The sequence below is a fragment of the Channa argus genome, chromosome 2 (genome assembly GCF_033026475.1).
Source record: "Channa argus isolate prfri chromosome 2, Channa argus male v1.0, whole genome shotgun sequence".
Taxonomy (NCBI): domain Eukaryota; kingdom Metazoa; phylum Chordata; class Actinopteri; order Anabantiformes; family Channidae; genus Channa; species Channa argus.
The window spans coordinates 20,034,410-20,053,057 of NC_090198.1; positions in this window are offsets into that span (position 1 = coordinate 20,034,410).

An 18,648-nucleotide genomic window follows, 5' to 3' on the forward strand; every position below is an offset into this window, starting at 1 on the left:
AACATCTAGAGGACATCACATAAACTGCCATCCTCTGTCTCCGAAAGCCTACTGAGCTGATTTTCTTTGTTCTAAAGCTCAGCGAGGCTTGCGGTCGATGCGTGACCACATTTGAACACCTGTGAATACCTGTTATTATGAGATCGATCTCGGTGGCAGGAGGGGAAGCCCAGATTTGGGGTTTTAGGAATTGGAGTGAAGCTGTGTGTAAGACTCCCAGTGGGATGTTGAGGCCTCTGGCTGATTAAGGGATATAAAAGGCTTCATGCCCTTCAAAAGTATTTTGTAACTATAGGTCTGAACATACAATTCTTCAGAAGAATCTTAGCCATTTATATTTAAATCTATAACATGATAGTATGTTGACAAAACTCCACTTTAAACAGATTATGTTTGTGTTAAAATTGCTGGATTAAAATCAGTTAAGTAGTAAAAAATCACACTGTAACTTAGCTCGGAGAAAACAATAAAATATTGATACAAGGCTACTGTGCCAGCTCCTTTTCTCCTTTAAACCCTCTCTCTCTCTCTGTCTCTCTCTGAAGCAAAGTATTCTGACATGGCTGAGGCTCAGGCCCAGTTCGGTGAGATGAGTCAGGGAGACCCATGTATCGCACCTCCAGGGTAGATTTGAAAGATGTGGCACCAGGCCACTGCCCTCTCGCTGACCATGAAGACAGCCAGCACAGCAGTGCTCAGCAAAGTAGATCCTCCCACCATGCAGTCAAGCACTGGGATTCATAACCTATTTTATCTCAATATGTTTCACAGATGCATTGCTGATGAATAAATCATGTGTGTGTTGCATTCAATCTTTTTTTTCTTATTACCCACTCATAACAACGCAAACTTTTTTGTTTCTTGTGGCTGCAAATTATCTTGAAAGTATCTCTAATGTTGTTTATTTTGTAACCCCTCTGGCCACCCTTTTCTTACATATCATTACTCTCAATAATTCTTGTTTTCTAGCTTGCAGGTCATATATTTTAACCCTTGTAGCAGCAGGACTATAGATTACATTGTTGATTGTATGTTACGTGGCTGTTTTCCAACACAGAAATTACAGAGAGCACAAACACTCATATATAAACCCTCTGGTGTCAGGAGGTTTACATTTGGGGTTAAGACTAAAAGGTTGACTGCCATGGTATGTGGTAAGACACTGATGGTTTCTTCACAAAGTTAAGATTTCAAGTCCCTATCAGACTTTGTGTCCAAAGCATTAGCATAGTTAAAAAAAAAAGAAACATTTTGTTTTTCACTTGTGTAACGTTCTCCTTATCTCTTCTACTGTAGTATAACTACTGTTGTATAGCTATCTTCTCACCTTCCATCTTTGGTCTTATGGCTCATTGAGCTCATTAAAGGTTAGAGGTTCATTCGACCCACTGTCTTTGCAATTCCTGCCAGCTTTTACATCTCCATTAGATCTTTCACCTCATTACCTTTCAGTTAACATTCTTAACCTTATGGATCTTCAACACATAGTGTCATGTCCGTCTGTGTTAAAATAGCACTTTTTTCCAATTTTCCAGTCACGTTATTTGGGATTGTAGTATGTTGACCCCCTCATTCTATTTTCCCAAAGAAAGAAACCATTCACTTCTTATTGTAAGCACCTTTTTATTGGAAAGAAAAACTTAAGCTAAAAATTGTGTTGAAAAATGAGGATGCCTCGACCTGACACAATCTTCCCTGCCTTTTAGCAAATACAATGCATTCTGGGAAAAGCCTCACTGCACCATGACACTGAATGCACCAAGCAGGAACACAATGCTAAATGGATGGATGAAGGATGCAGAATGCTGAGGTGTATCTATTAGAGTTTGAACCAAACGTGAAGCCCATTAATAATTGAACAGCTTCCTTTAATAGCTGATAAGTGATGGACAGTCGACAGTGGACGAAACATGACCTGAAGGAAAAGGCTGAAAGGAGCTGAAAGTTTAGAAGATTTAATTTTTTGTGGCTAATCAGGAGAAGAACAATTACTATAAGATGATTTCTCATAAGTGGGCAAATTACATTCTAGTTTACACCTTGTTTCACACATGTTGGCGTCTTATGACTTTAGAGTTTTGCCACATTTAGTTCCTGAGCTCATGTGAGCTGTTTAAAACCCAAGATGTATCAATTACCTCAAACAAGTATGATTTCAATGATTTCAGTTTCTGCAGAAAATGAAAATCCTGTAATCACCATTGTGAATGGCTTTCTCTGTGCCTGGGCACAGATGTTTACTGGTTTTGTGACTGCATGTCATGATGAAGAGGAGCACATCTGACACAGGAGTCTGGCAAAGTGATTATGCACTGCCTTACTGTGTGACTAAAATCTCCAAGCACCTTTTAATAATAAATTTATTATTCATGATGATAATTGAACAACTTCTGTAGAACCATTTATTCACCTACATTATTCATTTAAACTAGCTGTGCATAATGAATGTGGCAAAGCTGCAACAACACAGAAGATTGTCTGTTTATGTTGCCACACTTGTGCCAATGTTATTGCCCCTGAGGCTTTGACATTCATATTTCTTTGCAAGATGATAGTTCTGCAGGCATAAATTAAAATAATATTCTGTCATCTCTTATTTTCTGTGTATGAATTCAGGAAAAATTACAAAACAAAGTATTTACTGTACTGTTCATTATGTCTACACGTGTGTGTGCAATATGCACATTGCTAGTTCTGCTCCAACAGAGCTTCTGTACCTGGGCTATTTTCTCTCACGCTTTTTCTATATGTGTGTGTGTGTGGGTAGCATAAAAAAGACACAACAGTTCAAAGAAAAAGACCCTCTGAGACATGAGAAAATTAAACATTAATTTCTGGTCCACGCTCTGTAGTTCAGTTAATTTTCAGCCATGATTCTCCTTATTGCTCCAACCTGGTGCTTGTTAACGAGAAAACAGTGCACATGCTTGACATAAGTTAAAACAGACATTTGGTCTTTCCAATCACTCACTATTGATGGACCGATTGATTTACATATAAGTTGTATTAAATTCTCAAAGAATCATTTAAAGCAGCTTAGTTACAAGATTATTAAATATAACTTCAGTATATTGGATTCCCCAAGCCGTATTTGCCAAATATAATACCTATTGATTTCAGGGAGAATAAAAAAGCCTCATTCACTCCAGCTTTGATATTCTAGCCAACAGCCACCTGTCACATCAATGTGATCCACCCATGGGGGAGAGAAAGGTGAACACACAAACACCACCACTTGTCTTATCAGCATCTGCACAAATTCCAGAAACAAAATTTTGCTATGTTTATACAGGACAGAGAACAGAAAAACAATTTCGAATAGTGGAGTACATGCACTCGCTTTTGGTAAGCAAAGGTAAACTTACACAGATAAGGAGAAAAAACTTTATTAAAAAAAAAACAATATAAAAAGCTGTTATATATATATATATAAAAAGTTTATTTTATTTAAAACTTCCTAGTATTTATTGACTGTCTGAAGTGTTCTACACTTGAGTGATGTATGTTCATATCTCAGCAGTTGCTGCACACAAACTCAGATAGTACAGTAATTAAAATTTCATTTAGAACAGAATACTCATACATACAGTACACTGAAAACATTACTACAGATAATATCAGCACATTTAAATGATATTGTTAGTCATTTTAAAGTGTACATTTAGCAGCTTGGCCCAATTTTCACTTTCTAACCAGGCCTGATGAACTTAGTCTTCTTGCTGCAATAGTCTAAGAGGTGGGGTGGGGGTGCTTTTATCTTGTTGTTGGAGTTCAGGGTACTGAAGTAAATGGATCATTTTTACTAAGTGCGTAGTCTGTATTCTCTGCCCTTCAGGTTTCTGCGCCAGCAAAAATCAGCTGCTCTGTCTCAGGGGGTTCCTGTCAGTTTAGGCAAATGTGCCTCTAGTTTTTTCAACATGTTAGAAACTGGCTCCTAGACTTCCTGACTGGTAGACAGCAGTCTGTCAGGATTAGAAATAGGACCTCAACAATCACCATTACAAACATTGGCACCCCACGGGGTTGTGCTCTCAGCCCCATCCCCTGCACACTGTTCACACATGACTGTGTCGCCTTCCACAAGGACAACATCATCCTGAAGTTTGCAGATGATTTTGCAGGTGGCCAGTCTGATGACATAGTGTGAGAACAACAACCTCATCCTCAACACAGAAAAGATGAAGGAGATGATAATTGTCTTGAGGAAGAAGAGGAGAACTCATCAGCCCCTGTTTATCCGGGAGCTTGAAGTTGAGAGGTTGAGCAGCATCAAATACCTCGGGGTCCACATAAGTGAGGACCTCACGTTCAAGACCACCCAGCTTAATAAGAAAGCGCAACAGCCGCTGTACTTCCTGAGGAGACTGAGGAAGTTCGGCATGTTGCCTAAGATTCTCAGCAAATTCTACAGCTATACTGTACTGAGTATCTTGACCAGCTGCAGCACCGTGTGGTACGGCTGCACTACTGTGATGGACAGGAGTGCTGCCTCCATCCTCAAGGACCCCCAACCACCTCCAACACTGACTGTTTACACTCCTAACCTAAGGCTGAAGGTGTAGGAGAGTGACATGCAGGACCTCCAGATTAAGGGACTCCTTCTTCTCCTCAGCTATTAGACTCTTAAACAGGTAGCTTTTTATTTTAACTGATTGTATTTGGCATGCACTGTGGACAGCAATGGGAAGAATTTCATTGTACAGGGAAACATGTTTTCCTCACTGTGCACATGACAATAAACGCCGTGATTGATTGAATTTATTGTCTCACTAGTAAAATACGACCCCAATTCCCAAAAAGTTGGTAAGATGTGAAAACATAAATAAAAACAGAACGCACTGATTTGCAAATCTCATCAACCCATATTTTATTCACAATAGAACATAAACAACATATCAAATATTAAAACTGAGACATTTTACCATTTCATGGAAAATATTGGCTAATTTTCAATTTGATGGCAACAACACATCTCAAAAAATTTGGAAGAAGGTCAACAAAAGGCTGAAAAAATTATTGTTGCAAATCAAAAACAAATGGAGGAGCACTTGACAACTAATTATGTAAATTGGCAACAGGTCAGTAACATGACTGGGTAGAAAAGGAGCATTTCAGAGAGGCATAGTGTTTCGAATGTAAAGATGGGGAGAGGTTCACCAATCTGTGACAAAATGTGTCTAAAAATTGTGGAACAATTTCAGAAAAATAAAAATCCCACTATCTAGAGTATATAATATCATCAAAAGATTCAGAGAATCATGAGAAATCTCTGTGCACAAGGGACATGGCCAAAGGTCAAAACTGAATGCACATGATCTTCGGGACCTCAGGCAGCACTGCATTAAAAACACACACTATTCTCTACTGGACATCACTGCATGGGCTCAGGAACACTTCCAGAAATCCCTGTCTGTGAACACAGTTCGCTGTGCAATTCACAAATATAAGTTAAAGCTGTATCATGCAAAGAAGAAACCATATGCGAACATGATCCAGAAAGTTTGCTGTGTTCTCTGGGCCAAAGCTCATTTAAAATGGTCTGAGGCAAAATGGAAAACTGTTCTAAATTTGTAATTATTTTTGGAAACCATGGAAGCCATCTCCTATGGACTAAAGAGGAGAGGGACCGTTCAGCTTGTTATCAGCAGACAGTTCAAAAGGCTGCATCTCTGATGGTGTGGGGGTGCATTACTGCCTATGACGTGGGCATCGTACAAATCTGGAAAGGTGCCATCAATACTAAAAGATACATAGAGGTTTCAGAGCAACATATGCTCCCATTCAGACAACGTCTCATCCTGCATCCATCACAACAGCATGGCTTTGCAGCAGAAGAGTACAGGTGCTGAACTGGCCTGCCTGCAGTCCAGACCTTTCACCAATAGAAAAAATGTGGCACATCATCACAATATTTCTCTCCTAAAACTCCAGTACCAAATCTCCACACTTCCCAATTGATTACAGACAGCTGTTGAAAGAAGAGGGGATGCTACACAATGGTAAATATCACCCTCTTTTTTTGAGAAGTGTTACTACCATCAAATTCAAAATGAGCTAATTTGTTAAAATTTCTCAGTTTCAACATATGATATGTTATTTATGTTCTGTTGTGAATGCAACCGCAAGGGGGCACAAGCCAGTGTCTTCTTGTGCCAGTCCCAAGTCTGGATAAATGCAGAGGGTTGTGGCAGGAAGGGCATCCGACGTAAAACACATGCCAAATCAAACATGCGAATCGTGACAAAGACTTCCATACCGGATCGATCGGGGCCCGGGTTAACAACGACCGCCACCGGTGCTGTTGACCTACAGGGTACCGGTGGAAATTGGACTACTGTTGGTCGAAGACGAAGAAGAAGAGGAGGAAGGTGTGTTCGTAGGCAGAGAGAGAAGAGGAAAGCTAAGAATGTAGGACTGACAGTAGGGACTTTGAATGTTGGTACTATGACAGGGAAGGCTAGGGAGTTGATCGACATGATGCAGAGAAGGAAGGTGGACATACTGTGTGTCCAGGAGACCAGGTGGAAAGGTAGCAAGGCTAGAAGCTTAGGAGCAGGGTTCAAGTTGTTTTACCATGGGTCAGATAGGAAGAGAAATGGAGTAGGAGTTATATTGAAAGAGGATTTTGTGAGGAATGTTTTAGAGGTGAAAAGAGTATCAGACAGGTTGATGAGTCTGAAGCTGGAAGTTGAAGGGGTGATGTTCAATGTTGTGAGTGGTTATGCCCCACAGGTAGGATGTGAGTTAGAAGAGAAGGAGAAATTCTGGAGTGAGTTAGATGAAGTGATGCAGAGCATCCCCAGAGGTGAGAGAGTTGTCATTGGTGCAGATTTCAATGGGCATGTAGGTGAAGGGAATAGAGGTGATGAGACTGTTATGGGCAGGTTTGGTGTTCAGGACAGGAATGCAGAAGGACAGATGGTGGTTGACTTTGCAAAGAGGATGGAAATGGCTGTAGTAAACACTTTCTTTCAGAAGAGGCAGGAACATAGGGTGACGTACAAGAGCGGAGGGAGAAGCACTCAGGTAGACTACATCTTGTGTAGACGTTGTAATCTGAAAGAGATCAGTGACTGTAAAGCATTGGTAGGGGAGAGTGTAGCCAGACAACACAGGATGGTGGTGTGTAAAATGATGCTGGTGGTGAGGAAGATAAGGAGGACTAAGGCAGAGCAGAGGACGAAGTGGTGGAAGTTGAAAAAGGAAGAATGTCGTTTAGTTTTCAGGGAGGAGCTGAGACAGACTCTGGGTGGTTTGGAGGTGCTTCCAGATGACTGGACTACTACAGCTAATTTGATCAGGGAGACAGGTAGGAGGGTACTCGGTGTGTCATCTGGAAAGAGGAAAGCGGACAAGGAGACTTGGTGGTGGAACGAGGAAGTTCAGGAGTGTATACAGAGAAAGAGGTTAGCTAAGAAGAAGTGGGACACTGAGAGGACTGAAGAGAGTAGACAGGAGTACAGGGAGATACAGCGTAAGGTGAAGATAGAGGTGGCAAAGGCCAAACAAAGAGCATATGAGGACTTGTATGTTAGGTTGGGCACTAAAGAGGGAGAGGTGGATTTGTACAGGTTGGCAAGACAAAGAGATAGAGATAGAAAGGATGTGCAGCAGGTTAGGGTGATTAAAGATAAGGATGGAAATGTATTGACAGGTGCCAGGAGTGTGATGGGAAGATGGAAGGAGTACTTTGAAGAGTTGATGAACGAGGAAAATGAAAGGGAACGAAGAGTAGAAGAGGTGACTGTTGTGGAGCAGGAAGTAGCAAAGATTAGTAAAAGTGAAGTGAGGAGGACATTGAAGAGGATGAAGAGTGGAAAGGCAGTTGGTCCTGATGACATACCTGTGGAGGTATGGAAGTGTCTAGGAGAGGTGGCAGTAGAGTTTTTGACTAGTTTGTTTAACAAGATCTTGGAGAGTGAGAGGATGCCAGAGGACTGGAGGAAAAGTGTACTGGTACCAATTTTTAAGAACAAGGGAGATGTGCAGAGCTGTGGCAACTACAGAGGAATAAAGCTGATGAGTCACACAATGAAGTTGTGGGAAAGAGTAGTGGAAGCTCGGCTAAGGGCAGAGGTGAGTATTTGTGAGCAGCAATATGGTTTCATGCCTAGAAAGAGTACAACAGATGCAGTATTTGCTTTGAGGACGCTGATGGAGAAGCACAGAGAAGGTCATAGGGAGTTGCATTGTGTCTTCGTAGATTTAGACAAAGCGTATGACAGGGTGCCGAGAGAGGAGCTGTGGTATTGTATGAGGACGTCTGGAGTGGCAGAGAAGTATGTTAGAGTGGTGCAGGATATGTATGAGAGCTGTAAGACAGTGGTGAGGTGTGCTGTAGGTGTGACAGAGGAGTTCAAGGTGGAGGTGGGTCTGCATCAAGGATCAGCTTTGAGCCCCTTCTTGTTTGCTCTGGTGATGGACAGACTGACAGATGAGGTTAGACAAGAATCTCCCTGGACTATGATGTTTGCAGATGACATTGTTATTTGTAGTGAGAGCAGGGAGCAGGTGGAGGAAAATCTAGAGAGGTGGAGGTCTGCTCTGGAAAACAGAGGAATGAAGCTTAGCCGCAGCAAGACAGAATACATGTGTGTCAATGAGAGGGACCCAGGTGGAATGGTGAGGTTACAGGGAGCAGAGGTGAAGAAGGTGCAGGACTTTAAGTATTTAGGGTCAACGGTTCAGAGCAACGGTGAGTGTGGAAAAGAGGTGAAGAGGCGAGTGCAGGCAGGTTGGAACGGGTGGAGAAAAGTGTCAGGTGTGTTGTGTGATAAAAGAGTATCAGCGAGAATGAAAGGAAAGGTGTTCAAGACGGTGGTGAGACCAGCAATGTTGTTCGGCTTAGAGACAGTGGCACTGAAGAAAAGACAGGAGGCAGAGCTGGAGGTAGCAGAGCTTAAGATGTTGAGGTTCTCTTTGGGAGTGACGAGGATGGACAGGATCAGGAATGAGTACATCAGAGGGACAGCTCATGTTAGATGTTTTGGAGATAAAGTCAGAGAGGCCAGATTGAGGTGGTTTTGACATGTTCAGAGGAGAAACTGTGAATATATTGGTAGAAGGATGCTGAGGTTGGAGCTGCCAGGCAGGAGGTCTAGAGGAAGACCAAAGAGGAGATTTATGGATGTAGTGAGGGAGGACATGAAGTTAGTTGGTGTGAGTGAAGAGGATGCAGAGGATAGAGTTAGATGGAGGCACATGATTCGCTGTGGCAACCCCTGAAAGGGAGCAGCCAAAAGGAAAAGAAGAAGATTTATGTTCTGTTGTGAATAAAAAATGAATTGAGGAGATCTGCAAATCGTTGCATTGTTTTATTTACGTTTTACACAACATCCCAACTTTTTTAGAATTGGGGTTGTAAGAACAAATATTACCTGGCAATGTGTCTTCCTTTTCTTCTTTCCTCTCAAACTATAAGGATATTGAATATCTTCAAAGACTGGGCAGGAATCACCTGGGAAAGCAATGCTGTACTTTGTGAACTATAATATTAAGACCCAAACTGCAGCCTTCAAGTCAGTTTACTGTTTCTCTATCAGCCATTACTTATTTGTTTATTTTCAGTTTCCTCACAATATTTTAGGGGCAGCCAACATTTCTAGGTTAACAATATATAATCAATAACTGGATAAGCAACAACGACAAAAGAGAAAGAAAAACACTAAAATAAAGCAGAAATCCGACTTAACAATACATATCACAGTAACACTTCCAAAACAAAATCTATAGTTTTTAATCCAAATGCTCATCAGCCATTATTCAAGAGAAATGAGGAGACAAGGATTCAGGGATTTATCTAAGTTCATATGCATTAATGCACTCAGGTGTATAGACATGCAGGGATTTGTGTGCATTTAAGCACCTTCAGGTGTGTACACTGAATGGACAGCAGTAATAGTAAATACACTTCTTTCTCCTCCATCTCTTCTCCTCTGGGTGAACAGCCTTGAAAGTGTATGTTATGGGTCTTGAGTGGTGAGTGCACTTGTAAGTTCCACAAGAACATCAAAACACAATCAAGTCGTGTGGATCCCTGAGGCTTGAGGCTGGGAGCTAGCACTTAGGGAAAGAGAGGATTAAGGGGGGAGAGGCAGAGGGATGGGGATGTGAAGGTATAAAGGAAGGCAAAAGGAGGATATGCAGTTGGAAAATGAATGAATGGAAAGGTTGGGGTTTTTAACTTCCCACTGTTTCACAATTTTGAAAGCAGATGGAAATGTATTTTAATACACATCCTAAGTTGAATGGTACCACCTTTGTTCATATTATATTACATTATAGGACGTTTATGACTAATTGAATCCCTCAGACATTAATTCAGGAAGTTTTTACCCTCCTTTGTCATTATGAACTGAGTTCACTGAATCGATCCAAAGCTCAGCTCCAAACCAGAAACCTCTTAAATTACCAGTGTCACAATTCACTGCTGAGCTGAGTGAACTCTGACAACCAGAAAGAGAGAGTAAGGGAAAATTAAAAGTCTTTCTCTCTCTCTCTCTCTCTCACTCTCCTTTTTTTTTTTACATGGCCAAGAAATCCTGCTCCATTTTGCTCACTTTTGAAGTCTGAGTGTGAGGAATGGTAATTGAGCCATCACTCCAGGAAGGAGTGAAAGACGATTAGACAGCAGGGAGAAAGAGAAGTGGAAGGTAGACAGGAGAAAGAGTGACGTAAGACTGGGTCACAGAGATGAGACTGAAACAAACATTTTTCATTTGATTTTCTTTTTAATTTTCAGATCTACTTATACTACTAAACCATTTGAGAAAGAACATAATGATGCCAAAATATTACTAAATATTGTTTGCAGATGCAATAAATATCAATAATATGCAATATTATTCCTGTAAATATCATCATCCTGGAGATAATTAAATTCACGTATAGCAAAGAAAGTTTATAGGTTTGATATAGTTGGATTTCATGTATCGTATGTTTAGGAGTTATTGCTGTTATGTAACTTTAAAAAATCTTCCTATAATTTGGGGAGGGTTTTGGTAAATGTGTCTGTGACACAAATATTCCTTTATGTTGCCTTCTAAAGGTTTATGAGCAAGGCTTGCCCTTTTAACCAATCAGAGTAGTTCAATTATTTAAGCTTGATTTATACATTTTATAGCTTCTTTTTATTGTCCGGTCATAATGAATCACATACCTAAAGGGCTAGACAGAGCAGGGCAGGCTCAATTGATTTTGAATCTCATATCATTACCCTGATTCTGAAAAGCTGTATATTTTATTTTTAAGTGAAAGAGTTTTATTGTAATTAAAATGTTTTTTCTCCCTGTCCATGGCCTCTGTTTAAAGATTTTGTTTAAAAATGTGTAACTTATTCCAGTTTTTCTTTGTACCCAGACTAAAATGAACTACCCAAAATAAAGTGGTTCCTGCTAAAGCCTAGGAATAAAATCATGTGCTTGGTTCCTTTTAAAATGTACCATTATGTAGCTTACTGTCAAATTTAACTTACTGTAGGTGTAAAAAAATAAAAACTGAATAAGATTAAAATAATTCATTTATTTATTGTAACTTTTTTACGGTAAGATATAAGTAGCATTTTAAATTTTTCTCACATTTTGAAGCCAAGACCAGTTAATCAGTTAGTGTAAATTATTAGTCATTTTAATGATGTTGCAGAAATATTGTGTATTACACTATTTGTAGATCTTTGAAAATTGGTGGTCTAATCCATTACTTTACGCTTCAAAGCTCCAGAGTAGCCTGCAAAGAATCTGAAAACTGTTTCACATGATGTTACTTGAGTTGGCATCATGCGGGTCTGAAAACTACAGGTCAGAAAGGTAAAAATATACAGTGTGGTGTTAGACAGAGGACAGTTTACTACAACCCTGTATCCAGCTCCCATTTTCTGCTTGAGGCTAGTGGCCCCAGGCTACATTAGCTGCTAGTACAATAGCAGCAGACTCCAGTCTGAGACTGGTCATTGGGTAGAGCTGGATTGTGGGTAATGTGCAGCAGGTGCGAGGTTTTGACAAGGAGAAAGAATGTATAGGACAAAAAAGACCTCTGTGCATCATGAGTCCCACAGCATGAAAGAAGCGTGATGATACCTCCATGAGTGTTAAGGGGAAAAGCTGTTACTTGGAATACATTTGTATGCAGCACCATATTTAGATGTTAAGATGTTTTTGTTTTGGTCAAGTTCAGCTTTGCTGTTTGTACACAGCTGCTGGAAGGGTAAACACATCAGTGTAGCTGAGCATCGTTTCATAACTGTTTCAGTGAATCATCAGCTCTCTCCTTCCCATTCTGAAGATTGTGCTCTCTTGATGTTATGTTTTTGTGTGTGTGACGGTGGGGAACCAATCTTAGCACCCACCACAAGGGATGTTTATCTTAATTTATCTGCTTACTTTATTTCTGCAGAGAAATTTGTTTCTTAATGTTACAAGTTTTAAAATATTCAAGTAGTATTTAATAGTCTGTAGCTGCACACACACACACACACACACACACACACACACACACACACACAGAGTAGGTGTATGATTAAGAGTGTCCAGGCCTGTCATTATGCCTTGTGGTGTGGTGAATGACATCTCAGTAGACCCCCTGCAAAAGGCAGAGCGAGAGTTAAAACATTAATAGGCAGAGAAAAGCCATACAGTATCACTGTCTACCTCTGTGCAGGGACTGGCAAGATCAAAGGCTGCCTCTGAGTGAGGGAGAGGGAGAGAGACGAGGGGGTTGGGTTGGAGAAAGACAGCCACATACACAGACACAGAGGAAGGGAGAGAAAAAGTCATCCAGTGACAAGGAGACAGGGAGAATAGCAAGTTCTAAAAGCACAGAAGGGACAGGGAGGCAGGTAAAGAAAAAATCGACAGGGAGGATAAATAGAAGACATTTCCCTTCTGCCACCTGCCTTACTGCTGACTTCAGAGTATTCACTGCATTGGCCTCAGTGTCACCTTCCTCATGCCTTGTGAAACCCTTGAAACAAAGCAGGCATTGAATTTGTCTTGTCAGCACACTGACTACTGAGTCATGCTAATTGGGAAAGAAAACCTGCAGTGAACATGTTTTCAATGCACCGCTGACTAATTTTCTTATCCACAGCACTCACTTTGTTGGATGAGTCATCATTTGGGTTTAGACTCAACATCACAAATGATTAAATAACTTCCCATCAAGTTTTTCTGAGGATCTCGTTTGCCTAGTTCTTTGGTTTTTAAAAAAAAGAAAAAAAGAAAAAAAAACTAAAACGAAGTCATCCCCAAATCTGCTGTGTATTGCTTTGTATCAGCATCAACAGTGCTTTGAGCTGAATACGAGCTTCTCTAATGTCAACATGTCATATAAAACCTTTCAAAAAGTCTACAGCAAGAAACATACTTATCTTTTCAATAGAAACAGTGTCATCATGGTAGCTACCATTGGTTTATTGCAGGTACTCAGTGTAATTTTATCTGTACCATATTTGGAAGGCAACTTGAGAGGGGAAAGATGGCATCCTGCAACACTTACACACTTACTCCTACAACTGCACGCATCCCATCGTGACTAAATACGAGTAATAAATATAAGTGCTTACATAAAATATGATGAATAGAATATTGGATATCCATTCTGGAGGTTTCAAATGTAGGCACTATAGGAGGACTCCATTATTTCTGAATTACATCAAACAATGCTGCGAATATGCTCTCAGTTTAACAAAGTGTCACCCACTTATTGCTTTGAAAGACATCCCCCCACTAATGTTTTTATGATGCTTTAAATTGAAAGTATTGGTATAAAATATATCTTTTTTTAATCTGCCCTTTTATACCACTCCCCTCTGACTGCTTTGTTCCCCCTGTTTTTCCCCTGTGGGTGAAAAATCTATTATTCATGCTTTTCCTTCAGTGTCCACTTCAACAAGGCTTGAAGTCTGGAAGTTTAACAGAAATGAAGTTAACCCCCTCCCCAAGAAATAAAAAAAACCTGAGATGAGGCAACTCAATCTAGGTACCCCTTTTCTGGATGAACATTTTATTCTTAGGCTCGTCTATTGCATGGTTATGTGCAGAGGTGCAGTAAGTGTTACCCCCGGGGTTTAGTGTGTGTCTTTCTCTAGTTAGGATCAAATACACATGAACTGCAGCTATAGACCTGTTTAACATGAAGAGCACTGGAATGAGACAGAGATTTTTCAAATCTATCTTAGATAAATCATAAAGCTGATCTAATATTGGTTCAAATGAATTTAGAGATAAATCCCCATTAGAACAAACAATGTAAAATCCACTTGGTTGGTTGGTATCGGATAATAAAGCTTAATTACTTTTGCATGGCGATTTCTAGAGAGACAAACTGTGTCAATACACTTGCCCCAAAATTAAAACTACAGGAATATTGTTATAAAGTCTCTCTGGCAAAGTATTCACTTGAATATATTTACTTTCACATCATATTCATCATATTTTAAGGGTCAGGCAATAAACGGTAGTTTAATAAGTCTCAAGAAATATATTTTTTTTTCCATTTAGTTTCTCAAGTGTATTACAGCTCTGTCATTTGTCCTTGTCTTTCAGAGGGATCCTAACCTGGCAAGTGGATTAAATATGTATATTCGTTCGTCATTATTTTTCCTGTTTAATAGATAAAAAGCTTATATATTATTGATTTTACTCTCTAAAAAGGGCTGATTTTCACCTCAAACACACTAATTCGATACATTAACATACAGTATAACACTAAATTAGGCACCCATTTATCAAGTGTAAACTTTAGAAAAGACTAAAGGTCAGTACATCAATTATTTGTGGGATTTAATGACATTAAACCCCACTGTGATTCTGCTATTCTTTTGTAATGCTGTTTGGTTTTAAATTGCTTTTCTTATTCTCAGTTTTCTTTCTGTATCCAGACACAGGGGTCACAGGTGGAAAAGATTGTGAACCACTGTTAAAATAGTTACTGTTTAAGCAGTCAGACTCGCATCCTAAATTGGCACAATTCATGCTCAGTTTTAATACTCTCTGTTCTTCCAATTTGCATTTAATTTGTGGGAAAATTATGTCTTGATACTTAAAACTGAAAAGACCTAGTAGTTCTCTCTCAAATCTTATTTCACTGCAAGACTGTCTAAGGCTTTAGCTTTCTATCTCCTGATCAATTCTGTCTTTTCCTCAAAGGATGAATAAATGTCTTGGACGGGGTAATCTGTCCCGCCTTGAGTCTGCTAAGCCTATCCTTTGTCTTCTTGTGCAGCTGGATGTGTACTTCTTCACAGCTTCTAAAGGGTCACTGAGGTCTGCAGGAGGATTGGGAAAAACAAAACAAAACACATGTACTTTTTTGCTCACGTATTGCATTTTGGTTCCACATAAACTTGAGTTATACTTCCTTCTTCTTTAAATGCCAGAAGGTGGTAGTGTCATGTTTGCCTCTGGTCCATCATTTATCTGTCTAGTCAGAAGTTTTTTATTTTATTATTATTATTTTTTTTTAGTAGAAAATGTTCCAAAACTTATTTTAATGTAGAGAGGTATGTTGTTAAATACATCTGTGACCAGGACTGGTAGTGCCAGTTTCTGGGCGAGTCACATCCTTCTAACTAATCAGAGTTCAGTTATTCTCCTTGAGTTGAATTAAGATTTTAAGTTTCTTATTTATTGGCAATTTATATTGAAAAGGTGGGGGGGCAAAGCAGAGTAGACTTATTTAGAGTCTCAATTTCCAAAAGTTCCATATTGTAACCCAATTCACAAAAATTAAATTTTTTCTATGTGCTTGGACAAGTAAAAGTATTCATTCTTTGCAGACTTTTTCCCCTCAGAGATTAGCAGCTTAACAATCAATCAAGAGCAGCAATCCTGGTCTCTCACTGCCACTGATGGAATATTGACAATTTATGACGTTTGAAATGAATGATGGATACCCCAAAAGGCATTTAATCTATAGACCCACTTGTTAACTGTCTAGCACATTCACGGGTAAACGCTGCAGGTCAAACATTTTTCAGAAATGGCAAAATATCAGCTTGACAGATGGTGTTTTGAATGTGAGTGGATTTAGGCAGCACAAATAAGTCAGTGATATTCTATATCATATGCTGTATATAAAAACATCATAATGTATAAAATTGCTACTTTTTTTAATCTGCTGTATAGTGCTGAGCAGCTAGAGTACATTAGGTTTCAGAGACTTTTTGCTGAAGACAGCTGCCTGCTGCTGGAAACGGGGTTAATGAGAGCAGTGAGACTGAACCATACAGTGCATTTAGGCTGTGAGTGGAGCTGCTAAATGGCTTTCAGAGTGACACACAGTATATAGATGTCTAAATAACTGAACTAATAACTTTTCAGAATTTAAAATTCTTTCTCATTATGTTTTCACCACTTTGGACACCACAAAATAGTAAAGTACATATAACAAAAAAAAAAAAACGGGCAAGAGAAGCAGGCACTAATTTCATGCAAACATGTCTGTACGCAGAGCGACAGAGCTGAGTGAAAAAAAAAAGCATCGTGGCTGAACAGAGCTCAGACCAGATTAGTCTGCATAGCTATCCCATCCTGTGGCATTCAGGACCATCCTACACACCATATCTCTTTCTCATTCTATCTACTGTTCTACATTTCCCCCTCTAATTTTCCCTCCTCCCCTCTCCTTATTGTCAATGACTAGGGTTTTAATGATTACATCTGGCAGTGCCACAAATTAATTCCTGCCTATCTGGCAAAAAGCTGTTCCCCACCTGATTATGCAAAGCAGGCCTACATTCTCTCCCTTTGAAGTGCAGGAAAAGCTGCTTAGAGATTCTCCCCTTGAGGAAACACTGCAATATGGGGAACATCAACAAACCAGAGTTCACACAAAGGTCAGCAGCACAGTTAACCTCACTGAAGCCCCACTTCATCTTCACATCTTGCCACTTTCAAGTTGTGTGGATGTTGTGGTGGTCTAATGATGCACTCATATCAGAGACTGGAGCTATTTTTCAAAGACATGGAAAAGTGTAGCAAAAGTAGGACAGCCAATAAAAATAGCCATAGAAATGCACCCAATAATGCTCATCTATGGCCACACATAGTAGGAGAACAAAACCGGTGCAAGGCTCTCGTTGCTTTCCTATTTCAGCAATCATATCTTTCAGTGTTTCATATTGCTTAGAACTGCTAGCTGCATATATTTGGCAGGAAGAAATAGGGGTTTCCGCATATAACTACTTCTGGAAGAGCATACTTTGTCAATCTGTTATGTTCAAAACATGAAAAAGTACAGTTTTTTCTGTCTTATTATCTGTGGTTACTTTCAAAACACCTCCGGCTTCTGGTTGGAGCAATCACGGACTGATGAAATGCTACATCTCTGCAATGAAACGGTGTCTACCTTTCACTCGAGCGCGACACAAGAACGATCCACCCAAGTAATGAGCCACAGAGACGATATTATATGTTCAATCACAGTGAAGGAATCTATGATGACAGATTTGAGATTATTTCTAGTAAGACAGTAAGACATGAAGCATATGCTAATTCACAGTAGGACAATGCAGGGACTGAATGACAGGGATGAGTGTGTTAATTATATTACTGGTCTCATATTTTGTTGTTACTAAACTCTCAGACTGGAATCTTTAGCCTCCTGTTGAGTACAGTGTTATGATACTGGGGTGTTTAAATCACAGGCCAATGTACATATCAGTTGTAGGAGTTCAGGAACTTGTGAAGTGAAGAGGCAATCAAAATTTAATGAATGCAACCTGATTTACTGAGGCTTAGAGCTTTTGCGGCGCCAAGTCTTGTAATGTCATCTCTCATCTTTGAACTTCCACTCAAAGAGTATTTAAAAGATCATAAGCAATCACAGGCATAGAATAAACTGAATACATTTTAAATATTAAAACTTTACATTGCAGAATATTGCAATCATATTGTATTATACATTTTATTGTATAATGTAAACTCTCAGTAATGTGAACAATAGCATCTAGTTGTACATCTAATCTCATAAACAATAATAAAGAATGGAGATGTTGGGGCCGTAAACCAACTGGAAACAAGCTGTGAACACAATATTTCCACATTGTATCTTTAAATCTTAAATTCCAAATATGTAATATTTTTACATTAAATTAGCCTCAACATCATTTTCATGCTACACTAACTTTTAGTAACAGAATTATCATGTCAGCCATTGCCACTGCGTGCTTGGAGTGTCTGTTACTGCACAGCATCATGTCACACACAGTGCGTCAGACCCTTCAGAAAGCTGTAGCTGTAGGAAGAAACTAACTCTGGATTCTTTGTAGAGTTCAGCATGGCAGAGGCTGTGAAGATACCCAAGATGACGATATCAGAGGAAGCAAGAATGAGGGAAAAAGGGGGCCCGAGACTGGCTAAAAGTGATAAAAGATGCAAGACAGACAAAAAGTTGGTTTGTTGGCTTGTGTGGTTTAATGAAGTTTTATATTTAATTTTTTCTGCATCTTTCATTTTAAGGGCAATTGTCTAAAAATGTTGTTGTTCTGAGTTGAATGGCATGATTGTGCAAACTTTTAATGATTCACAGTTTGAAAGTTTTCTGCCCATGCTGTAGTCATCTACTACTCTCTTTTTGGCTTATCCCGAGAGTTCAGGGTCGCCACAGCGGATCATTGTCCGCATGTTGATTTGGCAGTTTTACTCCGGATGC